Source organism: Hylobates moloch, unplaced genomic scaffold (genome assembly GCF_009828535.3).
Source record: "Hylobates moloch isolate HMO894 unplaced genomic scaffold, HMol_V3 SCAFFOLD_3, whole genome shotgun sequence".
Classification (NCBI taxonomy): Eukaryota; Metazoa; Chordata; class Mammalia; order Primates; family Hylobatidae; genus Hylobates; species Hylobates moloch.
In genome coordinates, this window is record NW_026652278.1 from 135,561,566 (window position 1) to 135,575,126 (window position 13,561).

Consider the following 13,561-nt stretch of genomic DNA (forward strand, 5'->3'; position numbering starts at 1 on the left):
ATCAAGTTAAAATGACAAAACACTTAAATTTAAGACCAGAAACTATGAAACTACCAGAATAAATTATTGGGGAAGTTATTATGACTTATATACAGGGGAAACAAATTATTCCAATCTATGGGTTCAGGTAAAGATTTCTTGATTAAGACCTCAAAATCACAAGCAACCATAGCAAAAGTGGACAAATGAGACCATATTGAACTAAAAAGCTTATGTACAGCAAAGGAAACAATCAACAAAGTGAAGAGAAAAGCCACAGAACGGGCAAAAATATTTCCAAACTACCCATCTGACAAGGGATTAATACCCAGAACATATAAGGAGTTCAAACAACTTGATAGGGAAAAAACCCAAATAATTCAATTAAAAATGGGCAAAAGATCTGAATAGACATTTCTCAAAAGAACACATACAAATGACCAATAGGTAAATGAAAAAATGTTTAACATCACTGTTTATCAGAGAAATGCAAATCAAAACTACAATGCCATATAATCTCACTCTAATTAAAATAGCTTTTATCAAAAAGACAGGCAATAATGGATGTTGGCAAGGATTTGGAAAAAGAGGAACCCTCATACACTGTTAGTGAGAATGTAAGTTAATACAGCCACATTGAGAACAGTGTGGAAGTTCCTCAAAAAACTAAAAATAGAACTACTATCTAATCTCTCAAACCCACTACTGGGTATATGTCCAAAGAAACAGAAATCAGTATATCAAAGAGATATCTGTACTCTCATGTTTATTGCAGCACAATTTACAATAGCTAAGATATGAAATCAACCTAAGTGTCCATCAATGAATGAATGGATAAAAAAAAGTGGTACAGATATACAATGGAATATTATTCAGCCATAAAAAAGAATGAAATCCTGTCATTTGCAGCAACATGGATGGAACTAGAGGACATTATGTTAAGTGAAATAAGCCAGGCATAGAAAGACAAATATCACATCCTCTCACTCAGATGTGAGGGCTAAAAGACATAAAACTCATGGAGTTAGAGAGTAGAGTGATGGTTACCAGAGGCTGGGAAGGGTAGTGAGGAGGGAGTAATAAAGAAGGGATGGTCAATACATGCAAAAATACAGTTAGAAGGAATAAGATCTAGTGGATCTAATGTACAGTAGCACAATAGGGTGACTACAGTTAACAGTGCCTTATTATATATATCAAATAACTAAAAGGGTGGAATTAGAATGTTCTTAACACAAAGAAATGACAAATGCTTGAAGTGATGGATATCTCGATTACCCTGATTTGATCATTACATATTATATGCTTGTATCAACATATCACATGTACCCCATAAATATGTACAACGATTATGTATTCATAATCATTAAAAATGAAAGAAATGCTACCAATTTTTGTGTTGATTTTGTACTCTGCAGCTTTACTGAATTATTTGCTTAGTTGTAACAGTTTTTTATAAAATGTTTTGGATATTTTACATATAGAATCCTGTCATCTGAAAATAGTGATAATTTTTACTTCTTCCTTTCCAATTTGGATGTGTTTTATTTTTCTTGTCTGATAGCTCTTGCTAGTGTTTTCAGCACCATGTTGAACAGAACTTAGTTGAATTGAATAGAAGTGGTAAACGTGAACATTCTTGCCTTGTACCAAATTTTAGTGGGAAAGCTTTCAGTTTTTCCCTCTTGATTATGTTAGTGCAGGATTTTTTATAATTGGTCTTTACAATGTTGAGAAACTTTCTTTCTATACCTAAACTATCAAGAGTTTTTGGTAAGGAAAGATGTTGGACTTGGTTGAATGATTTTCCCATGCCAATTGATATGATTATGGGTTTTTTATCTCTCTTTCTGTTTATGTGATGTATCATGTTGACTGATTTATATATGTTAAATTAGCCTTGGATGCCACGGATAAATTTAACTGGTTACGATGTATACTCTTTTTTCATGTATTGTTAAATTCAGTTTGCTAATACATTATTGAGAATTTTTACATCAATGTTTGTCTGATAAATTGGCCTGTAGTTTTCTTTTCTTGTGATGCCTTTGTCTGGCTTAGGTATCAAGGTGATGCTAATCTCAACATTTTTCAAGGCAACATGAGAAGCAAGAAGTCAAAGGAGCAGTTATTTTGTAATTTTAATTGCCAACTTTAATTACGAGGTACATGAAAGAAAATTTCAGACATACAATATTTCAGACTTCTTCTCATGTACCTTTTATTAGAAATCTATCAAATGAGGTGTCCCACCACAAGGAGAGTGTGAAAAGGAAAGAAGATATGAAATGCAGGAAGAAGGTCATGGAACTTAAGAGAAAGTGAAAGAAAATTTCCAGACTGGTGTGAAGAAACTCTGTATGAGAGCCATTCTGGAGTAAGCCAGCAGCTCTGATTAAAGCAGGCCAAAAGAGGAAGCTGATAGAATTGTAGTGGTTTGAATATATTGAGAGGAACATTAAAAATTGGGAAGAATTTGAGGAAGCATTAATGATAAGTATAAAGAAAACCAAGCAGATGAAAAAAACATGATTATTATTAGCTTCACTTCAAAACATTTTGCAAGGAAAAAAAAGAAGAGGAAGTAGTCATAGTATACAACATTGCTCAGCTATGAAAATATTTACATGTCCTAAAAATGTAAACCTGCAATATTGACCTAACTCAAAAGTCAAACTCTATTTAAAGGATGGGAACGTGCAGGAATTGTGGTGAAAAGCAGAGCTAGTGTAAAAGAGCTAAATCTTCATTTTCCATGCTGGGAATGCTTCAAAATGAAAATTAAGAAATAGTAGTCTACACATGTTTTTAAATAAAAAAGTTGAGAAGATGGCCAAATAAGAACAGTTCTGGTCTGCAGCTCCTAGCGTGATCGATGCAGAAGATGGGTGATTTCTGCATTTCCAACTAAGGTACCTGGTTCATCTCACTGGGATTGGTTGGACAGTGGGTGTAGCCCATGGAGGGCAAGCCGAAGCAGGGAGGGGCATCGCCTCACCCAGGAAGCACAAGAGGTCGGGGGATTTCCCTTTCCTAGCCAAGAGAAGCCATGACAGACTGTAATTGGAAAAACGAGACACTCCTGCCCAAATACTGGGCTTTTCCCAAGGTCTTAGCAACTGGCAGACAAGGAGATTCTCTCCTGTGCCTGGCTTGGCAGGTCCCACACCCATGGAGCCTTGCTCACTGCTAGCTCAGTAGTCTGAGATCGAACTGTGAGGCAGCAGCCTGGCTGGGGGAGGGGTGTCCACCATTGCTGAGGCTTGAGTAGGTAAACAAAGTGGCTGGGAATCTCGAACTGGGTTGGAGCCTACTGCAGCTCAACAAAGCCTGACTTCATCTCTGTGGTCAGGACATAGCTGAACAAAAGGCAGCAGGCAACTTCTGCAGACTTAAACATCCCTGTCTGGCAGCTCTGAAGAGAGCAGTACTTCTCCCAGCACAGCATTTGAGCTCTGAGAATGGACAGACTGCCTCCTCAACTGGATCCCTGACCCCCATGTAGCTTAACTGGGAGACACCTCCCAGTAGGGGCAGACTGATACCTCATATAGGTGGCTGCCCCTCTGGGACAAAGCTTCCAGAGGAAGGATCAGGCAGCAATATTTGCTGTTCTGAAATATTTGCTGTTTTGCAGTCTCCACTGGTGATACCCAGGCAAACAGGGTCTGGAGTGACCTCCAGCAAACTTGAAAAGACCTGCAGCTGAGGGACCTGACTGTTAGAAGAAAAACTAACAAACAGAAAGGAATAGCATCAACATCAACAAGAAGGTGATCTACAACAAAACCCCATCTGTAGGTCACCAACATCAAAGACCAAACATAGATAAAACCACAAAGATGGGGAGAAACCAGAGCAGAAAAGCTGAGAATTCTAAAAATCAGAGCACCTCTTCTCCTCTAAAGGATTGCAGCTCCTCACTACCAACGGAACAAAGCTGGATGGAGAATGACTTTGAAGAGTTGACAGTAGTAGGCTTCAGAAGGTTGGTAATCACAAACTTCTCCGAGCTAAAGGAGGATGTTCGAACCCATCGCAAGGAAGCTAAAAACCTTGAAAAAAGGTTAGACGAATGGCTAACTAGAATAAACAGTGTAGAGAAGACCTTAAATGACCTGATAGAGCTGAGAACCATGGCAGAAGAACTTCATGACGCATGCACAAGCTTCAATAGCCGATTCAAACAATTAGAAGAAAGGGTATCAGCAACTGAAGATCAAATTAATGAAATAAAGTGAGAAGACAAGAGAAAAAAGAACAAAAAGAAATGAACAAAACCTCCAGGACTATGTGAAAAGGCCAAATCTGCATTTGATTGGTGTACCTGAAGGTGATGGGGAGAATGGAACCAAGTTGGAAAACACTCTTCAGGATATTATCCAGGGGAAATTCCCTAACCTAGCAAGGGAGGCTAACATTCAAATTCAGGAAATACAGAGAACAACACAAAGATACTCCTTGAGAAAAGCAACCCCAAGACACATAATCGTCAGATTCACCAAGACTGAAATGAAGGAAAAAGTGTTAAGGGCAGCCAGAGAGAAAGGTCAGTTACCCACAAACGGAAGCCCTTCAGACTAACAGCAGATATCTCCAAGGAAACCTTACAAGCCAGAAGAGAGTGGAGGCCAATATTCAACATTCTTAAAGAAAAGAATTTTCAACCCAGAGTTTCATATCCAGCCAAACTAAGCTTCATAAGTGAAGGAGAAATAAAATCCTTTACAGACAAGCAAATGCTGAGGGATTTTGTCACCACCAGGCCTGCCTTACAAGAGATCCTGAAGGAAGCACTAAACATGGAAAGAAATAACCAGTACCAGCCACTGCAAAAACATGCCAAATTTTAGAGACCATCGTTGCTATAAAGAAACTGTATTAATTTACGAACAAAATAACCAGCAAACATCATAATGACAGGATCAAATTCACACATAACAATATTAACCTTAAATGTAAATGGGCTAAATGCCCCAATTAAAAGACACAGACTGGCAAATTTGATAAAGAGTCAAGATCCATCCAAGTGCTGTGTATTCAGGAGACCCATCTCACATGCAAAGATTCACACAGGCTCAAAATAGAGGGATGGAAGAAGATCTACCAAGCAAATGGAAAGCAAAAAAAAAGCAGGGGTTGCAATCCTAGTCTCTGATAAAACAGACTTTAAACCAACAAAGATCAAAAGAGACAACGAAGGCCATTACACAATGGTAAAGGGATCAATTAAACAAGAAGAGCTACCTATCCTAAATATATATGCACCCAATACAGGAGGGAGCACCCAGATTCATAAAGCAAGTCCTTAGACTCCCACACAATAATAATGGGAGACTTTTACACCTCACTGTCAATATTAGACAGATCAATGAGACAGAAGGTTAACAAAGATATCCAGGACTTGAACTCAGCTCTGCAAGAAGCAGACCTAGTAGACATCTACAGAACTCTCTACCCCAAATCAGCAGAATATACATTCTTCTTAGCACCACATCACACTTATTCCAAAATTGACCACATAATTGGAAGTAAAGCACTCCTCAGAAAATGTAAAAGAACAGAAATCACAACAAACTGTCTCTCATACCACAGTGCAATCAAATTAGAACTCAGGATTAAGGAACTCACTCAAAACCGCACAACTATATGGAAACTGAACAACTTACTCCTGAATGACTACTGGGTGAATAACAAAATGAAGGCAGAAATAAAGATGTTCTTTGACACCAATGAGAACAAAGACACAATGTACCAGAACCTCTGGGACACATTTAAAGCAATGTGTAGAGGGAAATTTAGAGCACTAAATGCCCACAAGAGAAAGCAGGAAAGATCTAAAATTGACAGCCTAACATCAGAATTAAAAGAACTAGTGAAGCAAGAGCAAACAAATTCAAAAGCTAGCAGAAGGCAAGAAATAACTGAGATCAGAGCAGAACTGAAAGAGATAGAAACACAACAAACCCTTCAAAAAATCAATGAATCCAGGAACTGGTTTCTTGAAAAGATCAACCAAATTGAGAGACCACTAGCAAGACTAATAAAGAAGAAAAGACGGGAGAATGAAATAGACACATTAAAATTGATAAAGGGGATATCACCACCAATCCCACAGAAATACAAACTACCATCAGATAATGCTATAAACACCTCCACGCAAATAAACTAGAAAATCTAGAAGAAATGGATAAATTCCTGGACACATACACCCTCCCAAGACTAAACCAGGAAGAAGTTGAATCTCTGAATAGACCAATAACACTCTGAAATTGAGGCAATAATTAATTGTCTACCAACCAAAAGAAGTCCAGGACCAGACGGATTCACAGCCGAATTCTACCAGAGGCACAAAGAGGAGTTGGTAGCATTTCTTCTGAAACTATTCCAATCAACAGAAAAAGATGGAATCCTCCCTAACTCATTTTATGAGGCCAACATCATCCAGATACCAAAGGCTGGCATAGACACAACAAAAAAAGAGAATTTTAGACCAATATCCCTGATGAACATCAATGTGAAAATCCTCAATAAAATACTGGCAAACCGAATCCAGCAGCACATCAAAAAGCTTATCCACCACGATCAAGTCGGCTTCATCCCTGGGATGCAAGGCTGGTTCAACATATGCAAATCAATAAACGTAATCCATCACATAAACAGAACCAATGGCAAAAACCACACGATTATCTCAATAGAAGCTGAAAAGGCCTTTGACAAAATTCAACAGCCCTTCATGCTAAAAACTCAATAAACTAGGTATTGATGGGATGTATCTCAAAATAATAAGAGTTATTTATGACAAACCAACAGCCAATATCATATTGAATGGGCAAAAACCAGAAGCACTCCCTTTGAAAATCGGCAAAAGACAAAGATGCCCTCTCTCACCATTCCTATTCAACATAGTGTTGGAAGTTCTGGCCAGAGCAATCGGGCAAGAGAAAGAAATAAAGGGTATTCAATTAGGAAATGAGGAAGTCAAATTGTCCCTGTTTGCAGATGACATGATTGTATATTTAGAAAACTCCATCATCTCAGCCGAAAATTTCCTTAAACTGATAAGCAACTTCAGCAGAATCTCAGAATACAAAATCAATGTGCAAAAATCACATGCATTCCTATACACCAATTACAGACAAACGGAGAGCCAAATCATGAGGGAACTCCCATTCACAATTGCTACAAAAAGATTAAAATACCTAGGAATCCAACTTACAAGGATGTGAAGGACCTCTTCAAGGAGAGCTATAAACCACTGTGCAACTAAATAAAAAAAGACACAAACAAATGGAAGAATATTCCATGCTCATGGATAGGAAGTATCTTGAGAATGGCCATACTGCCCAAAGTAATTTATAGATTTAATTCCATCCTCATCAAGCTACCAATGACTTTCTTCACAGAATTGGAAAAAACTACTTTAAAGTTCATATGGAACCAAAATAGAGCCCGCATTTGCCATCCTAAGCAAAAAGAACAAAGCTGGAGGCATCCTGCCACCTGACTTCAAACTATACTACAAGCCTACAGTAACCAAAACAGCATGGTACTGGTACCAAAACAGAGATATAGACCAATGGAACAGAGCAGAGGCCTCAGAAATAACACCACACATCGACAACCATCTGATCTTTGACAAACCTGACAAAAACAAGAAATGGGGAAAGGATTCCCTATTAATAAATGGTGCTGGGAAAACTGGCTAGACATACGTAGAAAGCTGAAACTGGATCCCTTCCTTACACCTTACACAAAAATTAACTCAAGATGGATTAAAGACTTAAATGTTAGGCCTAAAACCATAAAAACTCTAGAAGAAAACCTAGGCAATACCACTCAGGACATAGGCATGGACAAGGACTTCATGACTAAAACACCAAAAGCAGTGGCAACAAAAGCCAAAATAGACATGGGATCTAGTGAAACTAAAGAGCTTCTGCATGGCAAAAGAAACCACCATCAGAGTGAACAGGCAACCTACAGAACGGGGAAAAATTTTTGCAATCTACCCATCTGACAAAGGGCTAATATCCAGAATCTACGAAGAACTCAAACAAATTTACAAGAAAAAATCAAACAACTCCATCAACAAGTGGGCAACAGATATGAACAGACACTTCTCAAAAGAAGATATCTATGCAGCCAACAGACACATGAAAAAATGCACATCATCACTGGTCATCAGAGAAATGTAAATCAAAACCACAATGAGATACCATCTCACACCAGTTAGAATGGCAATCATTAAAAAGTCAGGAAACAACAGATGCTGGAGAGGATGTGGAGAAATAGGAATGCTTTTACACTGTTGGTGGGAGTGTAAATTAGTTCAATCATTGTGGAAGACAGTGTGACGATTCCTCAAGGATCTAGAACTAGAATTACCATTTGACCCAGCAATCTCATTACTGGGTATATAGTCAAAGGATTATAAATCATGCTACTATAAAGGCACATGCACACGTATGTTTATTGTGGCACTATTCGCAATAGCAAAGACTTGGATCCAACCCAAATGTCCATCAATGACAGACTAGGTTAAGAAAATGTGGCACATACACATCATGGAATACTATGCAGCCATAAAAAATGATGAGTTCATGTCCTTTGCAGGGACATGGATGAAGCTGGAAACCATCATTCTCAGCAAACTATCACAAGGACAGAAAAGCAAACACCGCATGTTCTCACTCATAGGTGGGAACTGAACAATGAGATCACTTGGACACAGGGCGGAGAACATCTAACCCTGTAGGAGGGTAGGGGGCTGGGGGTGGGATAGCATTAGGAGAAATACCTAACCTAAATGATGAGTTGATGGGTGCGGCAAACCACCATGGCACATGTATACCTATGTATTAGACCTGCATGTTGTGCACATGTACCCTAGAACTTAAAGTATAATAAAAATAAATAAATAAAATTATAAAGCTAAAAAGGTAAAATAAAATTAAATTAAATTAAAAAAATAAAAAATAAAGTTGAAAGGGATCACCATTGGAGAGAGGAAAATGATGAAGCAAAATGGAGAGAATATTGCACTTTATCACAGAACAGCAGGATTATTTAAACCATGTGCTTGTATACATCTAATAGAAACAAAAAATTAATTCTTAAAGTCTGAAATCTAACCGACAAAACAGTCATTCAAAGGAAGTGTACTACCTGAGGCATCTGTGGGCATGGAGTTGAGGGCTACTAGACCCCTCAGTTACAACTGACTTTGGTGTATCATCTACACTCTTCATCTTATGGTGCCTCCCTAATTTATTAGTGTAGCTCTTACACAACACTGACTATGTGTCAGGCACTTCATTAGTAATTCAATTAAGGCTCACACCGACTCTATGAGGTAGGCACTATTATTATCTCCAATTTATGAATGAGGAAGCTGAGGCAGAATGGACTTAGGTAGCCTCCTGTGGTCAGCCAGGTAATAAGCAGGTACTGACATTCCCACTCATACAGAACAGCTCTCTGTGTTGCTCAGCAGAGAGGGTTAGGGACTTTACCCCAACCAAGATTCACGAAATGAAGGAGTCCCGTAAACCAGGAAGAAGGTTAGTTACCGAGCAGCCAAAACCAAAACATGCCCATTACAATTAATATGGTGAGAGCTATATGAAAATCATTGCATTTAGTTTTCAGTAAATCTCTGTCAAAAACTAATAACACATCAATGTGCACTGGTGAATATCTTTGTTTTTATTAATTATTTTTCAAGTGAAATAAAACAAAAAGAAGCAGTAATCCCGCCAGATATCTGATTATTCCTCAGGTACGAAAGTAGTTTTAGAGACATTGACTTGTTAAAAATAGGTGCTAATTAATGCTTCAGAAAGGTGTGTTCTGTTATTCTTGAATATATTATGCAGGAATTACCTGAGTGATAAGGGAATTGGACAAGAATTAGGACCTGCAACTCAGGGCAAGCTCTAAATCATTCTAATGACAGGGATTTTCTTTTTAATTTACCTTTCATTTTCTTTTTTTTTTTCTTGTTTACTTTAGGTGATTAACGATAAAGAGAATTTAAATATTAAAACATTTAGACAGATCATAAGATATCTTTAAATTTGAGTGAAATGTCTCTTCTCAGTCAAGTATGTCTCGTTTTTAAAAATATGTATCATCTAGAAATATCCATAACTCAGTATGCATTTTTCTACATTTACTCAGTGACGCAATATATTTTTTACCAAAATAAAATTATTCTATTCATATTGAGCCGCAATGTCTTTTTTTCTTCTAAAATACATAATGAACAGCTTTTCAGATCAGGATACTTTATTGTTTTAAATAACTACATGGAATTCCATGATATAAATATGTGATTCATCACTTCATTGCTAATAAACATATAGATTATCTCCAATATTTTTATCTATTAGCAACACTGCATAATGATCATCTTTGTACAAATATATTTATAGATGCATATTTTTAATTCTGTAAGATAATGGTCTAGAATTGGTCTTTTAAAATACAAATTAGATCATATTATTTTTTGCTTCAAACCTTCAAGTGTCTTCCCAGTCCCTTAGAATAAGATCCAAACTCCTTTTCATGGCCTCAAGGTACCACACCACCTGCCCTTGCCAGCCAGCTCATCCAAGCCTACTCTGGCCACTCTCCCTCTTCTTCTCTGTGATCCAGCCTTGTTGGCCTTTTCCACGCATACACCAAGCTCGCCCTTTTTAGAGCTTTGCACTTGCTGCTTCTGCTGCCTGGAATCTGCTGTAAGGCTAGCTCCCTCTCAGCAGTAAGCTCTCATCATAAAATGTATCTCCTCAGAGATGCCCACCCCACATACAATAACTTCACCTACCCTTAGTGCTTCCATCACATGCTGTCTCTCAAAAAGGATATCACATGCTTAGGCTTTGCTATGCCTAGCATGGCTCATCCTTAATTGCTGAGCTTATGAATCTTAGAGCCTTGAGCTTGACTTTGAGGCAAGAGGATCCATTGATGGGCCATGTCAGCTACATGCAAGGAGCACCGAGACCATCGGCTCCAGTCCAAGAAGCTTGGCATGTCCCCAGATGGTGTGGCATTTCAGTCTCCCTTCCAAGGTACTTCAAAGAGACCCACCAAAATGCCTGAGAGTGAATTTTCTTGTGATCTTGGTAGATGGATACCACCCCAGATGGCATTTGATTAAAAAAAATTTAAAAATGTATTCTTTCTTCTATAAACATAAAAGAGAACTTGAGGAGAGCATGGCTAATATTTTGTATATTATCAGACTAGGTACAGAAATTCAGAGGAAGCCAGCACCATACCGTTTTGTCCCTCCAATTTTGATGTTCTAAATGTATATGTATTAGATTTATGGACAGCAATATTAAAAATTTGAAATAGGTTTGAAATTATTGTGTCCAAATTGAAGATTAAAGAACTGATTAGACAAGAATAATGCTGCTTTCATTGTCAGCATTAGTGAGAAATGGCCCATAGAGTTAACCTATACACTGGTACTAAATATTATAGATTATGGTAGTAAATATTAGATATAGACATTTTCTTTTCAGTTGGAGAAATAACCCAGAGGAAATTATCTTTCTCTGCCTAGTATTCTCTGCATGAGGCTTTGGCAGAACCCTAAACAATGTATGACATTCAATACTCCTAACACTAATTTGGTCAAAGAAAATAACATTCAAGAAGTTGTCAGGTTGTCCTGGACACCGGACACATTTCTACCTGCAATGGTAGGAAGAGAAATAAATGCATTTGATGTAGCAGCTGAATCAGGATGCTAGATCAGGAGAAATATATCTTCATTATGGATGGCACATAGTTTCTGCTATCAACTAAATAAAAAATGTTCCTAAAATGTTGAACATGGAGAAGTTTGCTTCCTAAAATCAAGATAGGTTTGCTTTTATAAACTAGTGATAATTATGCAAGAAAAGAAGTCTAATCAACCACATTTTAAAAGTATTTCCTCCATTATGGAACATTTAAAGAAAGCAATTTTTGTGATCGGATGATATATTGCAAAACATATTAAGGATAGGAAAAGAATGCACACTTTCACCTTTGAGATATTGAGCTATATAGTTCCGTAATTACTGACTTACAAGCACCAGTAGGATTAGACACACCTAACTCATTTAAGCCAAGAGGCAGCCACAGCAACCATTTTCCATGAAGCAAGAAACAAGCTACACGTTATTGCCCAGCCCATTTAAAGTATCTGATGATGAAGTAGCCAAAAAACTATATACAAGTTCAAAAATATAGTTGCAATATTCCATGATAGAAACAGTTTTTTGTTGCTGTTGTTGTTGTTTGTTTTTTGTTTTTTTGAGACAGGTTCTTGCTCTGTTGCCCAGGCTGGAGTGCAGTGGTATGATCTCAGCTCACTGCAATGTCTGGCCCTCAGGCTCAAGTGATTCTCCTGCCTCAACCTCCCAAGTAGCTGGGATTACAGGTGCCTGCCACCATGCCTGGCTAATTTTTGTATTTTTAGTAGAGATGAGGTTTCACCATGTTGGCCAGGCTGGTCTCGAGCTCCTGACCTCAAGTGATCCAACAGCCTCAGCCTCCCAAAGTGCTGGGATTATAGGCGTGAGCCATGGTGCCTGACCTTAATTTTTCATTTAATAAGAGTTCTTATGAATAAAAAAGAGAAAAAGATAAATGACCCAATAGAAAAAGAGACTAAAAAAAAACAAGAAATTCACCAAAAAGGAAGAGTAAATCGCCAATAAATATGTTAAAATATGCAGCCCCAGTAAATGGAAACAATGAGATAAGATTTTTCTCCTATTCCCATAATATAAGCAACTTTTTAAAAAGATAATACTAAGTCTTATTGCCACTCTTGATTACCTTGCCAGAAAGCAATTTGGCAATTTTTAGCAAAAGTTGGAATATTTTTTATTCATTACTAGCTATTCTGTGTGGACCCTGTGCTAGGCATGGGACAAAAATTGTTGAAAAAGGCTCAGCACATAGACTCCACCAAAGGCAGGAGTACAAAAGGTAAAGGGGGCTGCCACAGTAAATCATACTGATTTTTTTTTAAATGAGTAAGAGTTAGCAAGTTGATTGGAGGTAGTGAGGGACAGGGAAGGTTTCTACAAAGTTAATCACTAAAAGCTGCCAAGGCCGTTTAACGGAACTAACGTAATTACTAACCAATTCCCAGTGCAACTGAGGTAATATAAACAAATTTTTTAGGGTGCTGGAAGGCTAAACTAAAAGTGGTCCCCAAAGGATTTTATAAACATGGGGTCAGGGCACAAGCTGTAAACTAGAAGGGCACATTCTTGGGACCCTCCAGTTATGGCTGATACTTGCAAACATGAAAGAAATAATGTCTCTGCTCTCCCTGCCCCCACATTCCAGGTCCTGTTCACATTACCCCCTTAGTGTGTGATTTACAGTGCTGCTTTTAAAATGTAGATTTTTTCAAGGTTTTATTGTTAGCATTTAAGTCATTAGAATTGTAGCCTCCTCCATATATTTACAGAAATTAACCACATATTCCAAGTGTCAGTCCACACAGCACTCAACTGCAGGTTCTAGGCTTTAAGCTTTTGTTCATTTAACACTAATTTGCAGAAAT